At 45.1% G+C, this 12,516-nt stretch overlaps 1 protein-coding gene across 1 annotated transcript in view; it reads right to left on the bottom strand.

Annotated features, from left to right (window-relative positions):
- LOC141110881 (myosin-10-like) overlaps positions 1 to 12,516 on the bottom strand; it is a 308,010-nt gene that overhangs the window by 226,364 nt on the left and 69,130 nt on the right. The window lies entirely within an intron of this gene.

Raw genomic sequence — 12,516 nt, 5'->3', positions numbered from 1 at the left:
CTCTTCTCTCACTTCCTAGTCTCACAGACATTGAGAGCCGCGGGGTCCATAGGCTCCTGCTGCTATCAGTCAACTCCTGTGAGAAGGTATTGGGGCGTGGCTTACTAATGCTGTATGTGTCTATGGACACGCACAGCTTGGCTCGGGAACATGCCTGCACAGGTGCCCCCAGCTTGCTATATTGAGTTATCATGTGGTGCAATGCGCTATTGTGCAGTTGCGTTGTAAAAGTGTTTTAGCGTGTCATCCACAGTGAACAGCACCGTAGCGCGTGTAATGTGTGTTATTGTGCATTGCGATAACATACACATTATTGCAACACAGTGGTGTACATGGGCCCTATGTGTACTGAGAACCACATATGATGCCTGGGCCACCAGACTAATTATCTAAAACTACTTCTTATAATATATGAATCATTCTCCACAAATACATGTCATAAAAAGTGTGAAGGATGGGAGTCTTGTAACTGCAATGACTAAAAGAACATTTGCTAGCTCTTATGTCACCCTTACGTTACCTAACACTGTAGATCTGGGATAGGTGAAGGACTACATAATATAAACCACTCTCCCTCTATTGTTTTCTCTATAAGCTGTTACATCACAGATATTTAGCGAGCAGAGGAAATATTGTAAATCTATCTAATTCAAGCTGTGCTGATGTTTACTGATAGACAGTAAGGACCAATATGATTGCCAGCAGGGATGGACTGTTCTACTAAATGTTCTGTAGTGGTCCCTGAAGACAAAAACTACAAGAAGTCTCTTTTAAAACTTGGTGACAAGGGCACTTCTTGGCTCAAAGCACACAGGGTTCAATGAACCTTACACGCAGTACCAGCTTTAGGCTCCATTACTTCTACAGTGAAGACAGATGACGCAGATAAGACGTAGGCCTACAGCCAAATAGAGATGGCCTTAAGCAGACAATTCCCACTACAACAGTGGTGTAGTGCATAGCACTTTCGCCTAGCAGTAAGAAGTTGCTGGTTCGAATCCCAACCACGACACTACCTGCCTGGAGTTTGCATGTTCTCCCTGTGCCTGCGTGGGTTTCCTCCGGGTACTCCGGTTTCCTCCCACACTCCAAAGACATGCTGGTAGGTTAATTAGATCCTGTTTAAATAGTCCCTAGTATGTATGAATGTGTGTTAGGGACCTAAGATTGTAAGCTCCTTGAGGGTAGGGAATGATGTGAATGTACAATGTATATGTAAAGCGCTGCGAAAATTGATGGCACTATATAAGTACCTAAAATAATAAATTTGAATGTACAAGCTCCTAAATGTGCCATTGAGAAGATATTTACTTGTAAAGCGGCGGGTGATGTCTCCGGCATATGCACTCTAGAGGAACAGCATGCCCGTGCCGTTCCTTCAGAGCCCTGTGTTGTGAACAATGAGCCCACGAAGACCGGGTGAAGATGGAAGCTCTGTCAGCTGTGACAGCACACCGCTGGAGGGCTTTGTTTTAAGGTAAGTTTCACATAATGTGCTAGCACGCCACGCATACTAGCACACTACAACACAATAATGTGGACTAATACTGCAGTGTTTAGCGAAGAGCAGACACCAATATCCAATCTCTTCTATAAATGGGCCACTTTATTTATAGCATTTTATTGTACAACCCACCTGTACCTTTTACCAATTGAACTTTGAAACAAAAAATATGACAAAGACCCTGGGCTGTTGAGCAGTTCAAATACTAGATCAGGCAAGAATAGGACAACATTCCTCTCCCAAAACTCCAACAACTGGTCTCCTCAGTTCCCAGATGTTTATAGAGTGTTAAAAGCAGAGGGGATGCTACACCGTGGTAAACATGGCCATGTCCCAACTTTTTTGAGAGGTGTTGCTGCTGTTTTATCATTTTCAATAAACTCCAGCTATAGAGATGACAAAGAAATACTTCATGCAAGGTCTAGGCTAGAACCTAAATGATACATCTCTGATACATCTTGAGCCCTGATGGATTAGCAGCATACTTTAAGGTTTTAATATTGACATACTTCCTGCTGGACATCTTCCAAATGCTGAGTAACTACCTCTGATTCACAATAAAGCAATATTAGTTGCTGCTAATACAAAAGAGGAGGATTCTGGGTTAGTACAAAAAGGAAATTGTGCAATGCAGATGAAATGCCAGTATTATGGTATTATCATACAATGATCTCAACATGATTTTTGCTCTTCCGCTCATTTTGGCGTAAAGAGTAAGTGTACCTTCACACTAAATATACTGCTTAGGTTTTCTTGCATTTTTCCATTCATTTTCATGCATTTTTCAGGTGCTAATATTGAGGTCTATGGTGTCCAAAAACGCTTGTAACCTAAAAGAAGCTCATGTACTTTTTTAACACCACTCAGTGTCAACAGGCACAGGATTTTAATGTTTTGGAGCTTTGATCCACAAAACGTTTAGATGTGAATGGGGCCTTATTGTCCAATCGCAGGTTGTGAACAGAGAGGCAATCAAGCTGCATTTTCTCCAATCTAGCAGTGATGTTTGGCAGGAATGGTTAAATGTGTCACAAGTGTTTGAACAATTCCAAAACCATTGGCAAGTAAAACGGCTCCACAACATGTATTTAACTTAAAGAGGAAGTAAATTTCCTTTACTGCCCTTACCTATAGGCACCGCTGTATCTTGGCCTAGGCCAGTGATGGCGAACATTGGCACCCCAGATATTTTGGAACTACATTTCCCATGATGTTCATGCACTCTGCAGTGTGGTTGAGCATCATGTGATATGTAGTTCCAAAACATCTGGGGTGCCAAGGTTCGCCATCACTGGCCTAGGTCGACAAGGCCCAGGCCTAGGGCGGCACTTTACAGAGAGGCGCCAAAAATGCACCCCTCCCCGGAGGAAAAAAACAACCTCCCCCCGGCTCCCACGCGAAGAGTCCCCATCGGCTTGCGCTACACTTTAAGTGTAGTGCCAGTCTTTTGGGGCAGACTGGGCCGGGGGCAGGGTCCCGGAGACAAATCAGTCTGGCGCCCCCATAAAGCGGTCGCACTGCTGCCTGCCGGTATGATAATACTGGCTGGTGAGGACGTTGGGACAGACCTGCAGCCGCACTTAATACAACTGGCGGCTGCCAATACTAGTAAGTGTGGCACTGCAGGTCTTAGCAGTCTAATGCTCCGCCTACCCTCCTCCACAGCATCCTTAGGAGGAAGTTCCGATATGTAACTTCCTCCCGGGCTCTGTGTCAATAGCGCGGAGAAGAGAGGAGGGAAGCCCCCGGGTAAGTGGCGATGGCAGGCACGCATCATTTCAATATATATCATTCATTTCATTTCTTTAAACATCCTTGAGCAAGCATATTGAATTGCATCCTATACAATTAAGACCTTTAATTGTATAGGATGCAATAATATTTTGGACCTGCTCACCTATATCATATGTGCTATCACAATATGTCACTGGATTAGTAAGATTACTCCTATCTTGTAAGATATTTGGACTTGTATTTGCTGCCACTGATTTTTTTTCACGTAATTGTATATTGACTAGGGACTTCTTAGTCATTATACAAATCAGACTCCTCACACTGGAGGCGTTTTTCAGGCGCTACAGCGCTAACAATAGCGCCTGCATAGAGCCTGAAAAAAGCCTCAGCTGTAAACCCAAGGAACCCAGCTGCAAACCCTGGCAGGGTGTCACAAAAAGTCCTGCCAGCAGCTTCTTTGCAGCGGTGGAGGAGTGGTGAATACACCGCTCCTCCAGCGATCCTGCCCATTTAAAACAATGGGGCAGCGCCGCCATACCACTGGCAAAGCGCCGCTGCAGCTGCGTTTTGCGGGTGGATTTAACCCTTTTTCGGCCACTAGCGGGGGTTAAAACCGCCCCACTAGCGGCCGAATAGCGCCACTTTACCACCAACACCCGGGGCAGCTCAGCGTGAAAGAGGTCTAAGTGAAATAATCCTATGATTACAATCAGTGGCAGCAAACAAGTCCAAATCTTACAAGATATGAGTAATCTTACTAATCCTTTGACATATTGTGATATAGTGGCTGCATTGATGGCCACTGATGAGGCGGCACAGATGGCCACTGATAGGCTGCACTGATATGTTGCACTGACGGGCACTGATGAGGCGGCACTGATGGCCACTGATGAGGCCGCACTGATGGCCACTGATGAGGCCGCACTGATGGCCACTGATGAGGCTGCACTGATAAGCTTCACTGATGGGGCTGCACTGCTAAGGTAGCACTGATGGGCTGCACTGTACAAAATATACAAGCAGGCACTTGGTATCTACTTTTAATGTACAGAGAGGAAGAGGTGGAGCTTTATGAGGAGAAGGTGGAGCCTAAAGAGGAAGGGGTGTGGTTTGCAGAAGACAGGGCTAGACTTAAACAGGAAAGGGCGTGGCCTTGACAGGAAGGAGTGGGTCATATTTAAATTAGGGGGTGCACGAGTTTAGTCAGGCCTAGGGCAGTACAAAACCTAAATACACCACTGCCTATAGGTAAGCCTATAATAAGGACTACCTATAGGTAGTGTAAATATCTCTTAAATGTGCACCGTTTAGGAGATATTTCCATTACATGCAGCCAGTGACATCACTGGAGCATGAGTTCTGAAGGAACCGCCACCAATGTTGTTCCTTATAAGCCACATGCCCCATGCTGTGAACGCCGGGTCCTGCGTGGGAGTGACGTCATTGCGGTTCCGGCCAGTCACAGAGCCCAAGCCCGAGCCCATGAACCCGGTGAAGATGGAAGCAGCTGCAGTGCTGACATCGCAGCGCTGGAACAGCTTCGTTTTAAAGGTAAGTTTCACATAATGTGCTAGAATGCGATGCATACTAGCACATTAAGACTTCACCTTGCAGGGGGGAAAAAAAATGTTTAGTGGTATACAACCGCTTTAAAGTGATATTAAAGGCAAATAAAACAATTAAAAATACAAACATGTTATACTTACCTGCTCTATGTAATGGTTTTACACATAGCAGCCCTAATCCTCCTTTTCTTGAGTCCTCCGTGGCACTCCTGGCTCCACCTCTTCTGAGTTGCCCCATAGAAAGCCGCACTCCTGCGTGCTCACTCCTGAGCCCCACTCTGTGTCCCCATAAGTCACACAGAGTGGGGCTCCGCCCGGCTCCATCCCCACTGGCTGTGATGGCTCCCGCTGCTGTCGCTCAGCCAGTAAAGGAAGCAGAGACTCGTGCACATCGCTGGGTTGCAATTGGGCTCAGATGAGTATTGGGTAGGGCTGCGGGGAGGGCTGCATACTGAAGAAGGTTTTTTACCTTCATGCTCAGAACCACTTTAAGTATTTAGGTGTTTCCCTGGAGCTCAGGTCAGGGCCCCTGTCACACTTACATATGTGGAGTGCTGTAAGTTTTAAACACAAATTTATTTGCATTTTAAAATACTGGCATTATTAAACGCTCTCTAAATGGAGGAGGAAGACCCATTCATCCACCCTTCCTCCATGTGTAGAGCACTTTTCATGGCGAGAAGCGATAGTACGGCTTTTATGAATGGAGGAGGTGGGAGGAAAGGGCGGATGTCACTGGCACTTTTGATAAAGGCCCTTAACAGGTCAAGCAGCTCATATTAACCCCTGCTGCACCAGATGATCACAGCTACTGTAATATGGGGGAGTGCCAAAAACTTTGGATTTTCTTTGTATCCCGTACCCACAGCCAAAACGTGCTGTGGTTTAGCAGATGAGTGGTGGTGCCAGTAATTCCTAATGCATTAGAAAATGATGCACCAAAGCACCATGTGGTTTCTGTGTGCCGTGGTTTCAGAAGAGGGGTTTTCCCTGCGTTTCCTGCACGTGCAGCAGCCCATTCAAATGAATGAGTGCCCCGCAGGAAATGCACAGATAGGAACTCAGACCTAAACTTCCCCACCATCATACATGCTCTTTTTTTTCGGTTTATTTATTTATTTTCTTTTATTTTTCTTTGGCTCCGCCACCAACCACCATTTTGGCCTAGTCCAGAGTGACATGTCCCCGATCCTGCAGCCTCCTGGGATACTTACATCACATCTCCCAGGAGGCTTCAAAACCAGGTACACAGAACGAGTTCAGGATATCATTGGGAGCTAGCTGCCTGAACCTGGAAGAGGAATGCAACCAAACAGGACCAGGATGGCAACGTGGGATCGGTGCTCTGTCACCCCAACAGTGAATCGCAGCGAGACAATGCTGGATTTGCTTCGCATGCAAGTATGTCTTTTGTTAAGTTCTTCAGGAAAATGGCTATGTGCAACTTTAGATTTACTGTACAGGTTTACTGATGTGTTCAATGTGGTCATTTAACATCCCATAGTATTTCAATGCTCTATTCATTTTTTCTATCAGTGCACAGACTAGGCTAGTTTCTGCTATACCTTCCCTTATATTCTACATGCATTCGTTTTAAAGAGATTTAACATACTCCATGCCACTCCTAGACTCCACACCCTGGAGATCACGCAAGACTTCTAAATGTGCTAGCTGTTGGGAGGAGAGTGAAACATTTTTTTTTTTCTACTTCCAAAAAAGGGCAGAAAATGCACAGCCAACGCTCACCACCTCTGGGCAGAGCGCCAGGAACAGGAGGCGCAGTCACTCAGGTAGGGTGTGGGCTTTGTGTGAAGTCAACTGAAATACTTGGACAATGACAGAGAGACAATCTACAGGGGTGGGGCAGGATGATAGCAACCGTCTGGTAGAAGAAGTCACACCTTGTGCACAGCATGACTACACTACAGTGTAGAAGAACATTATAGCAATGAATCGGTGTAGAACTTCAATGGCTAGAGTAGAAGTAAATCATTTAATGTGCTTTAGCATCGTGTATCATATCATCTCCCCCCCCCCCTTTAGTAAACACTGTTTACATCCTGGGTTGCATCTCAATGCTGTTGGTCCCCTGCAGCCTTTTTGCAGCCACTTCCTTTCTGCATGCATGTACTCCAGTGGTGAATACATGGCATTTCTCATGGTGGGTTTCCTACTTTCCTGATGGGGACAACAGAGGTCTATGATGTGCACTGTGTATTAAACAGTTGCTTGTAGCTTCCACCAGAAGAACTTTTGACATGGTGACAACGCATGGCCAGACCAATGCCACTGTATAACAGGAAGTTCCTGAATAAGGACCTTCATGGAACAGCAGCTATTATTCTGATGACATTTGCCAATTTAAATAGACAGATGGCAAATATACACTAAGGTGATGTGGTAATGTGCACAATATGCAAACCAGAATACGTGCTATGGCAATAATCTAATCTACATTACTGCATTGCGGTTCCATTCATTTTGAATGGCACCAAGTCGATGCACCTACATTGCACCACACTGCAATGTACAGTAGTGCGTTGCGCGACAAAAAAAGGGTCATCTCCCATTTGTGCAATGTTTAGGTGTGTTGGCAGACCATTCATTTCAATGGGCTACCTTAACACAAGACAGTTTAACACGTGACATAATGCATATTAACCACCTGACCTCCGGAAGATTTACCCCCCTTCAAAGCACTTTTGTGAGATACTGTGTATGTGTGTGTGTGTATGTATATATACAGGATCTCACAAAAGTGAGTACACCTCTCACATTTTTGTAAATATTTTATTATATCTTTTCATGTGACAACACTGAAGAAATGACACTTTTCTACAATGTAAAGTAGTGAGTGTACAGCGTGTATAACAGTGTAAAATTGCTGTGCCCTCAAAATAACTCAACACACAGCCATTAATGTCTAAACCGCTGGCAACAAAAGTGAGTACACCCCTAAGTGAAAATGTCCAAACTGGGCCCAAAGGGTCAATATTTTGTGTGGCCACCATTATTTTCCAGCACTGCCTTAAGACCCCTTTCACACTGCCAGCAGGCCACGTTAGCGGTAAAGCGCTGCTAGTTTTAGCAGCGCTTTGCCGTAGTTTTATCAAGGCTTTTCGGCCGCTAGCAGCCGAAGAAAGGGTTAAATGCGCCCCAAATGTGCCGCTGCCGAAGCACTTTCCAGGCGCTTTCGCAGCGGTGCCCATTCATTTCAATGGGCAGGGGTGGTGGAGGAGCAGTGTATGCACCGCTCTTAAACCACTCCAAAGATGCTGCTTGCAGGACTTTTTTTCTAACGTTCTGCAAGCGGACCGCTCCAGTGTGAAAGCACTTGGGCTTTCACACTGGGGCTGCAGGAGAGGCGTTTTTCAGGCGCTTTACAGGCGCTATTTTTAGCCCTTTAGCGCCTGAAAAATGCCTCAGTGTGAAAGGGGTCTAACCCGCTTGGGCATGGAGTTCACTATAGCTTTACAGGTTGCCACTGGAGTCCTCTTCCACTCCTCCATGACAACATCACGGAGCTGGTGGATGTTAGAAACCTTGTGCTCCTCCACCTTCCATTTGAGAGTGCCCCACAGATGGTCAACAGGTTTCTTTTTTCAGCATGGGTCTACTAAAAATACCTACAAATACATACAAAGTCATGAACATCAAAGAAGGAAAATAAGCAGAGGGAGACACATATATACAGTAGCTCAGGGTATTTATTTTATACTGTCCAGGATAAAAGCACAGCAGTTGCACAGATGTGAAAGATGCTCCATTGCATCTACTTAAAACAAGACGTCTTATTTAAAAAGGCAATTTATCATGAAGAGAGAGGAAAACAAGGCACTCAGAAATTGCTTTAAGACTCTTTATCACAGCTTATAAGAAAAGACTATAATAAATTGTGGAATACAATAATATCGTTTCCTTCTCCTGAACATAAAAAAAACTTGTTGGTTTTAGTTCTTTTTTTAATAATTCGCGGAGAGCACATGTGCACTGTCCAGCCCCACTGCAGGCAGCCTGTAAAACTCAATCAGCTGCTGCAGCCGCATGGGGCTGGGAAATGCACCTAGCGGTACTTCTATTTAGAGTACATATGTCAAACACAAAGCCCCACAGGCCGAACCCAGCCCGCCAGGCCTTGTCATATGGCCCTCGCATCCAGTTTTGCCCAGGTTCCCACCCTTCACTCCTGCTACCCGCTGTCACTTGTAAACACAGAAGCCTTCTGAGTTTACAAGGGACAAGTTTGCTCTCAGTGGCTCCCAGATCTAAAAGGTCCCTGCAAGCGCTCACAGTGGGGACAGATCTCCAGAATTCAGAGGGAAAGAATGATCTCCCTGCAAAACGAGGCAGAACTGCCTACACAGGGAGGTACTAGAGCCAACCAGAAGAGAGAGATGTGAGGAAGCTTTGTGGGGGCTGGAGGACGATGGGGTTGCACACCATGAACTCTGTACACAGCACAGAGCGGCACTAGAGTCGGGCTAAGTAGGAGAGAGAGATGTGAGAAAGCTTTGGGGGGGGGGGGGGGTTTGGTTGGGGTTGCACACCATGCAATCCGTACACAGCACACACCCCAGAACTGTGCATTCTGTACATAGTGCACCCTTGAACCCTGCACTCTATACATCAAGCACTCCTGAAGTCTGCACTCTGTACGCAGCGCACTCCTGAAGTCTGCACTCTGTACGCAGCGCACTCCTGAAGTCTGCACTCTGTACGCAGCGCACTCCTGAAGTCTGCACTCTGTACGCAGCGCACTCCTGAAGTCTGCACTCTGTACGCAGCGCACTCCTGAAGTCTGCACTCTGTACGCAGCGCACTCCTGAAGTCTGCACTCTGTACATAGTGCACTCCTGAAATCTGCACTCTGTACGTAGCGCACTCCTGAAATCTGCATGCTGTACGTAGCATAATCTTGAAGTCTGCACTCTGTACTAAACACACTCCTGAACCCTACACTCTGTACCTAGTGCACCCCAGATACAACCAGTTTTTTAAAGAAGGTGTCCATACTGCTCATGTGATCCCCAATGAAATTAAGTTTGATACCCCTGGTTTAGGGCAAACTTCTTGTGTTATGGGCATTCGTTCCAGGGTGCATACTGCCCTAAACGTACATATGACTAGGTGCACCATCCAGCCACAGCAACTGTCAATTTTTCATAAAGTTTTACAGGTTGGCTCCAGTGGGGCTGGATGGCGCATCTGTGTCCTCTGTGCACAGCTAAATGCCCGAGTCTCAAGCACCAGGGCTAAATGCCCATTGTGCATGGGGCCTTAAGATGCAGCTCTTTACCTGTTTGAGCTGCAAAATGACAATAGAGATTAGACTTCTGGAATGCCACTGCACAAAGTGTATGGTCCATTTAAATAGGCAAGTTATGAGCTACATGGAATGTGAACTAACTACCTTATATGCTTCAGGGAATGTGACATAACTACAATGGGCAGAGACACAAGAAGATGGAAACACTGTGGCCATGTTACATTTAGAAGCAATTCTACATTACATAGTAACTTGGAAGGGGAGTGAGCAGAGTTAATAATTTGTCTTTGGAATATGTGAAGTAGCTACATTGCATGGTACAGACTACAGACAGTGTGGATCCATCTGCTATAGAAAATGAGAACTAGCAACATTGTATGGTGAATGAAGAGAGTGAATTAGGTGTATGTGATGGAGGATAAGTATGTGATGATTGAGGAAGTGTATGTGATATCAGCAACATAGTGGGGCCTGCTCATTACAGAGACACAAATGAATGCTTATTTATCATGTGTTTATGTGTGTGTGTATATACAGTATATATTTTTATACAACCAGGTGGCAAAGCGGGGGTGCATTCCTGAAGCAGTTAAATGCTGGCAATTCCACATCAAAGTTGAGCTTTCTGTGAATGAAGAGCCAACACAGCATAAAAGCAAGGACAATACAGCGTTGAGCGTAAAAAAAGAACAATCTATGAATGTGGTCTTCAGAGAAACCTCAGATGTACAACATGTCCTGATCAAACTCCCACTCAGACATGCTCTAGCAGGGATCTTTTCAAATACTGTGTGGAAGGATCCCCTGGTCTAGCATGTTACTTTGTACTTCATAGCTTTTTGTTCTCTACAGAAGAAACAGTGTAACAAGGAAAAACAACACCAAGCCTCGTCCTTTTTTCGCATGTACAAAATAATGGACTTTGGTCATTCTTCTGAAAGTGATCACCATCTAGGATCACAGAAATTTTTCAAAACCGTACAAAATTCTCACTCTGTCTTCACAATGAGTGCACACTTGGATAGTAGTATTATTATCTCAGGTTGATTAAATAATCATGTCACTATAACAACGGATGTTATTACATTGCACTTGTGGATCCACTAGGTTATGTGGCATTAGTCAAAGTGAAACACACCCTACTTATCAGTAGGTACAACTCAGACCTTGCTGACCTTCAGCCAAATCATATTTGTAAAAATAAAACAAGAACAGTGCAGCGCAAGCAATAAATGAACATAAAGTCCATATAACATGAATGGTGAACCACAAAGCCCAGGGATCATATTTGTGACTGTAAGTGCAGGTCCTGACAGTACCAGTGACTATTAAATGACAGATGTCCTCAGCTGTACTGTGTACCACAAAGTCTACTAATAGAGGACTAATGCCGCGTACACGCCACCGGACTTTCCGGCAGAAAAGGTCCGACATCATTCCGATCCTGTGTGGGCTTCATTGGACTTTGTTTCTAAAATTCTGACGGACCTAGAAATAGAACATGTTTCAAATCTTTCCGACGGAATCAGTTCCCATCGGGAAAACCGTTCATCTGTATGCTATTCCAACGGACCAAAAATGGCGCAAGGGCAGCTATTGGCTACTGGCTATTGAACTTCCTTTTTCTAGTCCCGTCGTACATCATCGCGTTCTAAACTATCGGACTTTGGTGTGATCGTGTGTAGGCAAGTCCATTTCAGTGGAACTCCGTCGGGAACTCTGTCGGAAAGATCATCAGAGTCTATTCTGATGGAAAGTCCGGTCGTGTGTACGCGGCATAAGGCCCCATTACATTGCACAAGCTGTAGGGGAATTCTTGTCGGTTTACTGACTAGGGCACCAGCACACATTTCAGCCATGCATGCAGAAGTGTGCACCCCCTCAACACACATATGAAGGTGTGCACATTCTAAATGATCACTTGCACTTACAGGCAATGTCACCAATTTGCAGGTAAAAACAAAGAACAATTAAGTATTCGCAGAATTTTTCTTTCCAATAACATTTTTTTTATACTTTTGCAATGAGCCAGACAATTTTACCATTGGAAGAAATAATTCCTCCTTTCATGTCATAGCCCTTCTCTCTTCTGAAGATGTGTACCCGATTCATGAAATCTGACCTGGGCACATATATCTGTAGTGTTTACTTATCTCTCTCCAAAGCACTAAGTCCCGTGTTTTTCTGTTGCTCTGTTCTTCTGTTAGCATGATAACTTCTGACAAGTTCTCCGACACAGGAGATAAAAGCATCTTAAAATTTGTGTTGGGGTAAGTGCTATAAATAGATTAGCAGAGAGCTGGTCTATTCACAGCACAGCTCTGCAAGTATCTTTCTTCCTCTGCCTATGTGGAGAGGGGGTGTGTGCCTTTCCCCCAATCAGCTGTCACACAGTGTATGCCCAGACTCCACACCCACTGCTGAAAGAGGAAGTAAACATTATAAAA

Source organism: Aquarana catesbeiana, linkage group LG10 (assembly GCF_042186555.1).
Source record: "Aquarana catesbeiana isolate 2022-GZ linkage group LG10, ASM4218655v1, whole genome shotgun sequence".
In the NCBI taxonomy this organism is placed as follows: domain Eukaryota; kingdom Metazoa; phylum Chordata; class Amphibia; order Anura; family Ranidae; genus Aquarana; species Aquarana catesbeiana.
The sequence above is the reverse complement of the archived record's forward strand: the minus strand, read 5'-3'. Positions and strand labels throughout refer to the sequence as shown.